Genomic DNA, 12,237 nt, shown 5'->3' on the forward strand with positions numbered 1-12,237 from the left:
AGAATAATAAGCTTGTTAAGCATTGAAAGCCAAGAAAAGTTAGCAAGGGAGTGAGTAAAAAGTGAGTCTTATAACAGCAAGTTTAGCAAGCTTTTGAGGAAAGATATATATTATGTAACAGGAATAATAACCTGAGTTGTCATTGTCTGCATAAATGCCCCATAGATCAAGTTCTGCTATCTGCATAATAAGGATAAGTATCCTTTTCTTATTCATTCCATTTACTCTTAATTTTGATGCTTGCTTGGGGACAAGCAAGATTTAAGTTTGGTGTTGTGATGACAAGTCATCATATACCCATTTTCAAGCTAATTTCACTTGTTTTGTTAGCATTTATGCACTTTCTTGTATCCTAAGTAAGTGATTTGGAGTGAAAATGCATAACTTCTTTAAATCAAGCAACCACCCTGAAATTAATGTTAAATCATGAGGTTTAAGCTAATTTTAATTGAATTTTAATTGATTTATAAGCCTCTTGAATTTAGTGATACTTGGAGTGGTTGTTTTGATTTATTATAGGTGAAGAAAAGAAAAGAAAAGGAAAAGCGTGGCCTAAGAAGTGTAGCCCAAGGAAAGGAAAGTGTGGCAAAAGAGAGAAGAAGCGTGCCGCATGCAAAGGGGGAGGCAACATTGCCCTCCACAAGGGCACACTGCCCTCTAGGAGGGCAACATAAGAGAACCAAGAAGAGAAGGCAACTCTGCCCTGCCCACTACAAGGGCAGAGCACAAAATGTGCCTTGGAACCAAGAGGAAGAGAACCTTGCCCTGCCCTCCACAAGGGCAGTATCGGGCTCACCAAGGGAGAAATTCAAAGGAAAAATGTCACCCATGCATGCCACAAGAATCGAACACGGAACAAGGAAGAAGCAAGGAACTAAGGTTGAGTGCCGTGCCAAGAAACCAAGGAAATTAATGAAGCGTGTGCATCCGCCCAGGTTCGAACACGGGAATGCATTTTGGAAACACTGCCCTGCCCTCCGCGAGGGCAGGGCAGCATTTGGTTGGTGCACAAATCTGGCGCACCACACACATTTCTGGCGCACCAAATCCCTCCCCTGGCAGCACCAGCGCGCACCACAGCGATCCTTGATCTATGCACCAAGGAAAATTCTGGCGCACCAATTCTTGATTCTGGCAGCACCAAGCACGCACCGTGGCAATTCTGACGCACCAAATTTTTCCTGCCCTGCCCTCGGCGCGGGCAGGGCAGTATTTCGTGCATCAAGCTCGATCAAGGCCGCACCAACAACGCACCAAACTCCAAATCCTGCCCTGCCCTCCACAAGGGCAGGGCAGCCTCCTGGGAGCAACTTTTCATGGGCCGAAAATTCAAATTAAAACCCCATTTTAATTCATTTCTTCACCAATTCAAAAGCCCATCCAAATCCAAAATTCCAAGAATAGAAAGTGTATAAATAGGAGTTAGTTTGATGTAATTAGGACCTTTACTTTGAGCTTTAAACTTTTGACTTTTATTTTTGAAGCTTTTGAATACTCTTGGTGACTCCACCGAGATTTCAGAGAATTTGGGAGGAGAATTGATCTCTCTTCTTCCTCATTCTTGCTTGAGCACTTCTAATCTTCTGTTTCTGAGTTTTGGGTGTGAGAAATTGAGGAAATTCTGTCTCAATTCCCATTCAAACTCTCTTTAACTCTTTTCTGCATAATTCAATTCAATTTAAATTTCCTTTACTGCTTCCTCTTCTAATTCTTGTCAATTGCTTTGTTAACTTGGATCTAGGAAGGCAAATAGAGATCTAGGCTCTGCTACCTAGTCTCTTGAGACCTGAGACCCAATTTTGCTTTTGGTTCTTCTGTTAACCTTGCTGCACTTTAATTTCCTATTCTGTTTGAATTTCTGTTTTATCTAAATTCATCTTCTACTTAATTGATTGCTGCAATTTACTTCTTCTTTGTTTAGATCCTGCAATCCCATTCCTCAATTCCCTTTTATATTCAAGCAATTTACATTCCTTGCCATTTAAGTTACTACAATTTACATTTCTTGCACTTTAAGTTTCAGTCATTTAGTTTCTTGTTCTTTAAGATTCAGTCCATTTTACCTTCCTGTTCTTTAATTTACTGCAAATTCCCCTCTCCCTTTACATTTTCTTGATTCGCTTGACTAAATCAACCACTAAACTAAAATTGCTCAGTCCTTCAATCCCTGTGGGATCGACCTCACTCATGTGAGTTATTATTACTTGATGCGACCCGGTACACTTGCCGGTGAGTTTTGTGTTGGATCGTTTTCCACACATCAGCAAGCATAAAGACATGGAAACAATTATCAGACAAATTCTTGAATCAATTTTACCCTCCAAAAAGGATGACACAGCTAAGGCTGGACATCTAAGGCTTTAAACAAGAGGATAATGAATCCCTTTATAATGCCTGGGAGAGGTATAGAGGTATGCTAAGAAAATGCTCCTCTGAAATGTTTTCAGAGTGGGTACAGTTAGACATCTTCTATTATGGGCTTACACAAAAAGCTCAGATGTCTCTAGACCACTCAGCAGGTGGATCTATACATATGAGGAAGACGATTGAGGAGGCACAAGAGCTTGTAGATACTGTTGCTAGAAATCAACATTTGTACTCTAGCAATGAGTTCTCCACAAAAGAAGAAGTTATGGCAGTAGCCACTGATCCTAATCCTCAAGAACAGATGATTGAGCTTAATCAGCAATTACACCTGATGACAAAACAGTTAGCAGAATTTAAAGAGATGCTCCAAAAAACTAAAATTGCTAACAAGAACATAGAATCACAGTTGAATAAGGAAAAATAGCAGCTATCTAAACAGATAACAGAAGAATGCCAAGCAGTTCAACTGAGGAGTGGGAAGACATTGAATAACACTACTCAAAGTAGCAAAAAGCCAATAAAGGAACAATTGACAGAGGATAGCCAAACCACTATCCAAAATCCCTCTGAGGGCAGTAAGAGCCCAGAGAGGAATACTCTTGGCGTTCAAATGCCAGAAATGGGGGAAAGCTGGCGTTAAACGCCCATTCCCTGCCCAGTTCTGGCGTTCAAACGCCAGAAAAGGGGGAAAAGTTGGCGTTAAACGCCCATTTTTCACCCAATCCTGGCGTTCAAACGCCAATGGGGAATCAGACACCTGAGAGTGCTGATAGTAACCCCTCTAAAAAGGCTTCTCCAACCACTTCTATAAGGAATAAACCTGTAGCAACTAAGGTCGAAGAATATAAAGCCAAGATGCCTTATCCTCAGAAATTCCGCCAAGCGGAGTAGGATAAGCAATTTGCCCACTTTGCAGACTACCTAAGGACTCTTGAAATAAAGATTCCGTTTGCAAAGGCACTTGAGCAAATACCTTCTTATGCTAAGTTCATGAAAGAGATCTTAAGTCATAAGAAGGATTGGAGAGAAACTGAAAAAGTATTTCTCACTGAAGAATGCAGTGCAGTCATTCTGAAAAGCTTACCAGAAAAGCTTCAAGATCCAGGAAGCTTTATGATACCATGCACATTAGAAGATGCTTGCACCAAGATAGCCCTGCGTGACCTTGGAGCAAGCATCAATCTAATACCTGTATCCACTATTAGAAAGCTTGGGTTGACTGAAGAAGTCAAACCAACCCGGATATGCTTCCAACTTGCTGATGGCTCCATTAAATATCCATCAGGCATAATTGAGGACATGATTGTCAAGGTTGGGCCATTCGCCTTTCCAACTGACTTTGTAGTGCTGGAAATAGAGGAGAACAAGAGTGCAACTCTCATTCTAGGAAGACCTTTCCTAGCAACTGGACGAACTCTCATTGATGTACAAAAAGGGGAAGTAACCCTGAGAGTCAATGAGGATGAGTTCAAGTTGAATGCTGTAAAAGCTATGCAGCATCCAGACACATCAAATGACTGCATGGGCACTGACATTATTGACTCTTTGGTGGAAGAGATCAATATGACTGAGAGTCTCGAATCAGAGCTAGAGGACATCTTTAAAGATGTTCAGCCTGATTTGGAGGAATCAGAGAGAATAATAGAACCTCTGAAAATCCCTCAGGAAGAGGAGAAATCTCCCAAACCCGAGCTCAAACCATTACCACCATCCCTAAAATATGCATTTCTAGGAGAAGGTGATACCTTTCCTGTAATCATAAGCTCTGCTTTAAATCCACAGGAAGAGGAAGCACTGATTCAAGTGCTAAGGACACACAAGACAGCTCTTGGGTGGTCCATAAGTGATCTTAAGGGTATTAGCCCAGCAAGATGCATGCACAAGATCCTATTGGAGGATAATGCCAAACCAGTGGTCCAACCACAAAGGCGGCTAAATCCAGCCATGAAGGAGGTGGTGCAGAAAGAGGTCACTAAATTACTAGAGGCTGGGATTATTTATCCTATTTCTGATAGCCCCTGGGTGAGCCCTGTCCAAGTTGTCCCCAAGAAGGGAGGCATGACAGTAGTTCATAATGAAAAAAATGAACTGGTTCCTACAAGAACAGTCACAGGGTGGCGTATGTGTATTGACTACAGAAGGCTCAATACAGCCACCAGAAAGGATCATTTTCATTTACCATTCATAGACCAAATGCTAGAAAGACTAGCTGGTCATGATTATTACTACTTTTTGGATGGCTATTCAGGTTACAACCAAATTGCAGTAGATCCTCAAAACCAAGAGAAAACAGCATTTACTTGCCCTTCTGATGCCTTTTGGTCTGTGTAATGCTCCTGCAACCTTTCAGAGATGCATGCTATCCATCTTCTCTGATATGGTGGAGAAATTCCTGGAAGTCTTCATGGATGACTTCTCAGTATATGGAGACTCATTCAGCTCCTGTCTTAACCACCTAGCACTTGTCCTGAAAAGGTGCCAAGAGACTAACCTGGTTTTAAACTGGGAGAAATGTCACTTTATGGTGACTGAAGGAATTGTCCTTGGGCAGAAAAATTCAAGCAAGGGAATAGAGGTGGATAAGGCAAAGGTAGAGGTAATTGAAAAATTACCACCACCTGCCAATGTTAAGGCAATCAGAAGCTTTCTGGGGCATGCAGGATTCTACAGAAGGTTTATAAAGGATTTTTTGAAAATTGCAAAACCTCTGAGCAACCTGCTAGCTGCTGACACACCATTTGTGTTTGACACACAGTGTCTGCAGGCATTTGAGACCCTGAAAGCTAAGCTGGTCACAGCACCAGTCATCTCTGCACAAGACTGGACATTGCCATTCGAACTAATGTGTGATGCCAGTGACCATGCCATTGGTGCAGTGTTGGGACAGAGGCATAACAAGCTTCTGCATATCATTTATTATGCCAGCCATGTTCTAAATGATGCACAGAAGAATTACACAACCACTGAAAAAGAGTTACTTGTAGTGGTCTATGCCATTGACAAGTTTAGATCCTATCTAGTAGGATCAAAGGTGATTGTGTACACTGACCATGCTGCTCTTAAGTACTTACTCACAAAGCAGGATTCAAAACCCAGGCTCATAAGATGGGTGTTGCTTCTGCAAGAGTTTGATATAGAAATAAGAGACAGAAAAGGGACAGAGAACCAAGTAGCTGATCATCTGTCCCGAATAGAACCAGTAGTTGGGGCGTCCCTTCCTTCTACTGAGATCTCTGAGACTTTCCCAGATGAGCAATTCTTTGCCATTCATGATGCTCCATGGTTTGCAGATATTGCAAATTACAAAGCTGTGAGGTTCATACCCCAGGAGTACAGCAGGGTGCAAAGAAAGAAATTAATTTTAGATGCCAAGTACTACCTATGGGATGAGCCATATCTCTTTAAGAGATGTGCAGACGGAATGATCCGCAGATGTGTACCCAGAGAGGAAGCACAAAGGATCCTATGGCACTGCCATGGATCACAGTATGGGGGACATTTTGGAAGTGAGCGAACAGCCACTAAGGTCCTCCAATGTGGCTTCTACTGGCCTACTCTCTATAGAGATGCCCGAGAGTTTGTGCGTAACTGTGACAGCTGCCAAAGAGCTGGTAACTTACCTCATGGATACGCCATGCCTCAACAAGGGATCTTAGAGATTGAATTGTTTGATGTATGGGGGATTGTCTTCATGGGTCCGTTCCCACCATCATACTCAAACACTTACATTCTGGTGGCAGTGGACTATATCTAAGTGGGTAGAAACAATTGCTACACCCACTAATGATACTAAGACCGTGCTAAAATTCCTCCAGAAATACATCTTCAGCAGATTTGGTGTTCCCAGAGTCCTAATCAGTGATGGGGGTACTCATTTCTGCAATAAACAGCTCTACTCTGCTATGGTCCGATATGGAATTAGCCACAAAGTGGCAACCCCGTATCATCCACAGACAAATGGGCAAGCTGAAGTCTCTAACAGAGAGCTAAAAAGAATCCTAGAACGGACTGTAATTGCCCGTAGAAAGGATTGGGCAAAGAGCTTGGATGATGCTCTGTGGGCATACAGAACAGCATTCAAGACTCCAATAGGAGCCTCTCCATACCAACTTGTGTATGGCAAGGCCTGTCATCTGCCTGTGGAACTGGAACATAAAGCCTACTGGGCAACCGGATTCCTAAACCTGGATGCTAAGTTAGCTGGTGAAAAAAGATTGCTCCAGCTAAATGAGCTAGATGAATTTAGACTCCGTGCCTTTGAAAATGCAAAGATATATAAGGAAAAGGCAAAGAAGTGGCATGACAAGAAGTTGTCATCCAGAGTCTTTGAGCCAGGACAAAAAGTTTTGCTCTTCAACTCTAGGCTCAGATTGTTCCCAGGAAAACTTAAATCCCGGTGGAGGGGTCCGTATGTGATTACAAGAGTGTCACCATATGGATATGTTGAGCTTCAGAATACTGATCCTGACAAAAAGTTCATTGTTAATGGGCAGAGGATCAAGCATTATCTTGAAAGCAATTTTGAACAAGAATGCTCAAAACTGAGGCTTGAATGATCCTCAGTGAAGGTCCAGCGAAAGACAATAAAGAAGCGCTTGCTGGGAGGCAACCCAGTCATTAGCAGGTTATCTGTTTTGTTTAATCAAAGTTTGATATATATTCTCAAAGGGCAAATATCAAAATTGAAGGAATTCACAGAGTTACAGAAGGATTCAGTGCAAAAAGCAGAGAAAAAGAGCTTGCTGGCGAAAAAATGTAGTAAAGGGTACTTTGGGCGTTAAACGCCAGAATGGGCACCATTCTGGGCGTTTAACGCCAGTAAAGGTACCATTTTGGGCGTTAAACGCCAGAATGGGCACCATTCTGGGCGTTTAACACCAGGTGTGCAGCATCCTGGGCGTTTAGCAAAACGCCCAATGATGAAGGGAATGCTGGCGTTTAACGCCAGCCAGGGTACCTGGCTGGGCGTTAAACGCCCACAATGGCCAGCATTTGGGCGTTAAACGCCAGAATGAATACCATTCTGGGCGTTTAACGCCAGAAAGGTGGGGGACAGAGATTTTGCTTTCTAATTAAAATTTTTTCAAACTTTCCTGTTTTGATCCATAATTTTCTACATAAACACATTTCAAACTTTCATCATTCACCTTCAAATTTTCAAAAATTAAAATCATTCTTCAGATCTCTCTCAAATCCTTCCCAAATCTTCTTCAGAAACTCAAATATTTCTCAAATTTTTTCCATATCTTCTCAAATCTCCTTCAAAATTTTCGAAATCTCTCCCCTTCCCTTATAAATACACGTTCGGCCACCCCTTTCTCCCCACCATTCGAATTTGCTCTCCTCCTCTCTCCCCTCTTTCCTTTGTTTTGCTTGAGGGCAAGCAAACCTCTAAGTTTGGTGTGCTTTTCCGTGATCACTAAGCCAAGATTCATCAAGATTATGGCTCCTAAGGGAAAACAAACCAATTTAAGAGGCAAGAAAGAGAATAATCCAAAGAGTCTTTGGAATCAAGAGAAGTTCTTAACCAAAGAACATGAAGACCATTATCACAAAATAATGGGTCTGAGGTCAGTGATCCCGGAAGTCAAATTCGATCTAAAAGAAGATGAATATCCGGGGACCCAAGAGCAAATTCGAAACAGAGGATGGGAAGTTCTAACCAATCCTGAGATAAAGGTTGGAAGAAATATGGTTCAGGAATTCTACTCAAATCTGTGGCTGACAGATAAGCAGAGAATGACTGGAACTGCTTTCCATACTTACAGAACCATGGTCAGAGGGAAAGTTATCTACTTCCATCTGGACAAAATAAGAGAGGTCTTCAAATTGCCTCAACTGCAAGATGATCCTGAATCCTTTAATAGGAGAATGGTGAGAGTAGATAACGGGTTGGATCAAGTTCTAAAGGACATTTGCCTCCCTGGAACTAAGTGGATAACTAATTCAAAAGGTGTCCCAAACCAACTCAAGAGGGGAGACCTCAAACCAATTGCAAGAGGCTGGCTAGACTTTATTGGGCCATATTGAACACTAGCAACCGTTCTGAGGTCACTATCAAGAGAGCAGTGATGATTCATTGCATTATGCTTAGAAGAGAAGTGGAGGTTCATCATCTGATTGCTTATGAGATCTACACAATTGCAAACAAGAATTCCACTGAAGCCAAACTGGCTTACCCAAGCTTGATCTCCTTGCTCTGTAAAGAGGCTGGGGTGAAGATGGGAGTAGATGAATTCATACCAATTGAACATCCAATCACCAAGAAGTCAATGGAAGGACAAATGCAAGACAACTCTATCAAAAAGAGGGCGCAGGAGTTCCTCCCTGAATTTCCTGAAATTGACTACTGGGCCAGCCTAGAAGCATCTATCACCAAGTTGCAAGAAACTATGGAACAACTTAAGGAAGAACAACAGAATCAAAACTGCATGCTCTACAAATTGCTGAAGGAACAAGAGAAGCAGGGGCGTGAACTTCAAGAGTTGAAACGCCAAAAGCTCTCCCCTCAAGTTGAGGGAGCATCCACTTCTCAAAATCAAGGTTGTTGAGTCCTAACTCTGTGATAACCTCTATCATTAGGAGCCTATTTAAATTTTTGTTTTCTATTACTATTAGTCTTATCTTATATCTATTTTTGAGTCTTGTTCTTAATTCATGATTAATAAAATTTAAGGTTCATGTCTTAAAAGCTATGAATGTCCTATGAATCCATCACCTCTCTTAAATGAAAAATGCTTTAATCACAAAAGAACAAGAAGTACAGGATTTCGAATTCATCTTTGAAACTAGTTGAATTAGTTTGATGTGGTGACAATACTTTTTGTTTTCTGAAAGAATGATTGAACAGTGCATATGTCTTTTGAATTTGTTGTTTTAAGAATGTTAAAATTGTTGGCTCTTGAAAGAATGATGGAAAAGGAGAACTGTTATTGAGGATCTGAAAAATCATCAAATTGATTCTTGAAGCAAGAAAAAACAGTGAATAAAAAATTCAAAAAAAAATAATAAAGTTGTGATCCAAAGCAAAAAGAGTGTGCCTAAGAACCCTGGACACCTCTAATTAGGGACTCTAGCAAAGCTGAGTCACAATCTGAAAAGGTTCACCCAAGTATGTGTCTGTGGCATGTATGTATCCGGTGGTAATACTGGAAGACAGAGTGCTTTGGGCCACAGCCAAGACTCATAAAGTAGCTATGTTCAAGAATCATCATACTTAACTTGGAGAATCAATAACACTATTTGAGTTCTGAGTTCCCATGGATGGCAATCATTCTAAACTTCAAAGGATAAAGTGAGATGCCAAAACTGTTCAGAAGCAAAAAGCTACTAGTCCCGCTCATCTAATTGGAGCTAAGTTTCTTTGATATTTTGGAGTCTATAGTATATTCTCTTCTTTTTATTCTATTTTGATTTTTAGTTGCTTGGGGACAAGCAACAATTTAAGTTTGGTGTTGTGATGAGCGGATAATTTATACGCTTTTTGGCATTGTTTTTAGTATGTTTTTAGTATATTTCAGTTAGTTTTTATTATATTTTTATTAGTTTTTAGTTAAAATTCACTTTTCTGGACTTTACTATGAGTTTGTGTGTTTTTCTGTGATTTCAGGTATTTTCTGGCTGAAATTGAGGGTCATGAGCAAAAATCTGATTCAGAGGCTGAAAAGGACTGCAGATGCTGTTGGATTCTGACCTCCCTGCACTCGAAGTGGATTTTCTGGAGCTACAGAAGCCCAATTGGCGCGCTCTCAACGGCGTTGGAAAGTAGACATCCTGGGCTTTCCAGCAATATATGATAGTCCATACTTTGCCCAAGATTTGATGGCCCAAACCGGCGTTCAAAGTCACCCTCAGAAATTCCAGCGTTAAACGCCGGAACTGGCACCTAAATGGGAGTTAAACGCCCAAACTGGCATAAAAGCTGGCGTTTAACTCCAAGAAGAGTCTCTACACGAAATTGCTTCATTGCTCAGCCCAAGCACACACCAAGTGGGACCGAAAGTGGATTTTTATGTCATTTACTCATCTCTGTACACCCTAGGCTACTAGTTTTCTATATATAGAACCATTTACTATTGTATTTTTCATCTTTTGGACATTTAGTTCTTAGATCATTGGGAGGCTGGCCATTCGGCCATGCCTAGACCTCGTTCTTATGTATTTTCAATGGTAGAGTTTCTACACACCATAGATTAAGGTGTGGAGCTCTGCTGTACCTCGAGTATTAATGCAATTACTATTGTTCTTCTATTCAATTCCGCTTGTTCTTTGTCCAAGATATCACTTGTTCTTCAACTTGATGAATGTGATGATCCGTGACACTCATCATCATTCTCACTTATGAACAAGGTGACTGACAACCACCTTTGTTCTACAAGCAACCAAGGCTCTAGTGAATATCCCTTAGATTCCTGATACACGATGCATGGTTGATCGCCTGACAACCGAGTGCTCGCCTGACAAACGAGCCAGCCATTCCGTGAGATCAGAGTCTTCGTGGTATAGGCAAGAACTGATGGCGGCATTCAAGAGAATCCGGAAGGTCTAACCTTGTCTGTGGTATTCTGAGTAGGATTCAATGATTGAATGACTGTGACGTGCTTCAAACTCCTAGCAGGCGGGGCGTTAGTGACAGACGCAAAAGAATCAATGGATTCTATTCCGGCCTGACCGAGAACCGACAGCTGATTAGCCATATGTTGTGACAGAGCATAAGAACATTTTCACTGAGAGGATGGGAGGTAGCCACTGACAACGGTGAAACCCTACATAAGCTTGCCATGGAAAGGAGTAAGAAGGATTAGATGAAGACAGTAGGAAAGCAGAGAGACGGAAGGGAAGGCATCTTCATACGCTTATCTGAAGTTCCTACCAATGAATTACATAAGTACCTCTATCCTTATCTTTATGTTTTATTCGTATATCACTATACCCATTTGAGTCTGCCTGACTGAGATTTACAAGGTGACCATAGCTTGCTTCATACCAACAATCTCCGTGGGATCGACCCTTACTCGCGTAAGGTTTATTACTTGGACGACCCAGTGCACTTGCTGGTTAGTTGTGCAAAGTTGTGTAGTGATCACAATTTCGCGCACCAACCATCATGAGACCAGAATCTCCAGTCTTGAAGCCACCTTGCAAGCACTCAATCAAACCACGCAAGCACTTGCTCAAAGCACTCAAACCTTAATCAAAGGACAAAAGGAACATGAGGCCACCATAAAGAATATTGAGCGACAACTGGGACAATTAGCCAGACAAGCTGAACAGCCAACCAATGTTCTCCCAAGTGACACAATACCCAACCCGAGAGAAGAGTGTAAAGCTCTACAGTTGAGGAGTGGCAAGGTAGTTGGAGAAAGTCCGAATAAAGAAGCAATAAAATCCAAGGAGCAAGACACAGTGGAGAAACAAGTGGAAGGGCAAGATGAAGAAAAAGCTTCAACATCTCAAAGAAGCAAAGAGGCTGTCAAGCCACAAGGCAAACCACCCAGTCAAGAAAACCACCACGATAACAAGGGGAATGTGAAGCCACAACAAGAAAACAAAAATGAAGGAGTCAAAGCTTATGTACCCAAGCTTCCATACCCAACCAGGATACATAAAGGAGCAAAGGACCAACAATTCCCAAGGTTCTTAGAAATCTTTAAGAAACTCGAAATCAACATCCCATTGGCAGAAGCTCTGGAACAAATGCCATTATATGCAAAGTTTCTTAAGGAATTGATCACCAAGAAGAGAAGTTGGCAAGAAAAAGAAACAGTGATTCTCACTCAAGAGTGCAGTGCCATCATTCAAAAAGGGCTACCACCAAAGCTCAAAGATCCTGGCAGCTTCCTCATACCCTGCACGATTGGGAACATGGCC

This window comes from Arachis stenosperma, chromosome 2 (assembly GCF_014773155.1).
Source record: "Arachis stenosperma cultivar V10309 chromosome 2, arast.V10309.gnm1.PFL2, whole genome shotgun sequence".
Lineage (NCBI taxonomy): Eukaryota > Viridiplantae > Streptophyta > Magnoliopsida > Fabales > Fabaceae > Arachis > Arachis stenosperma.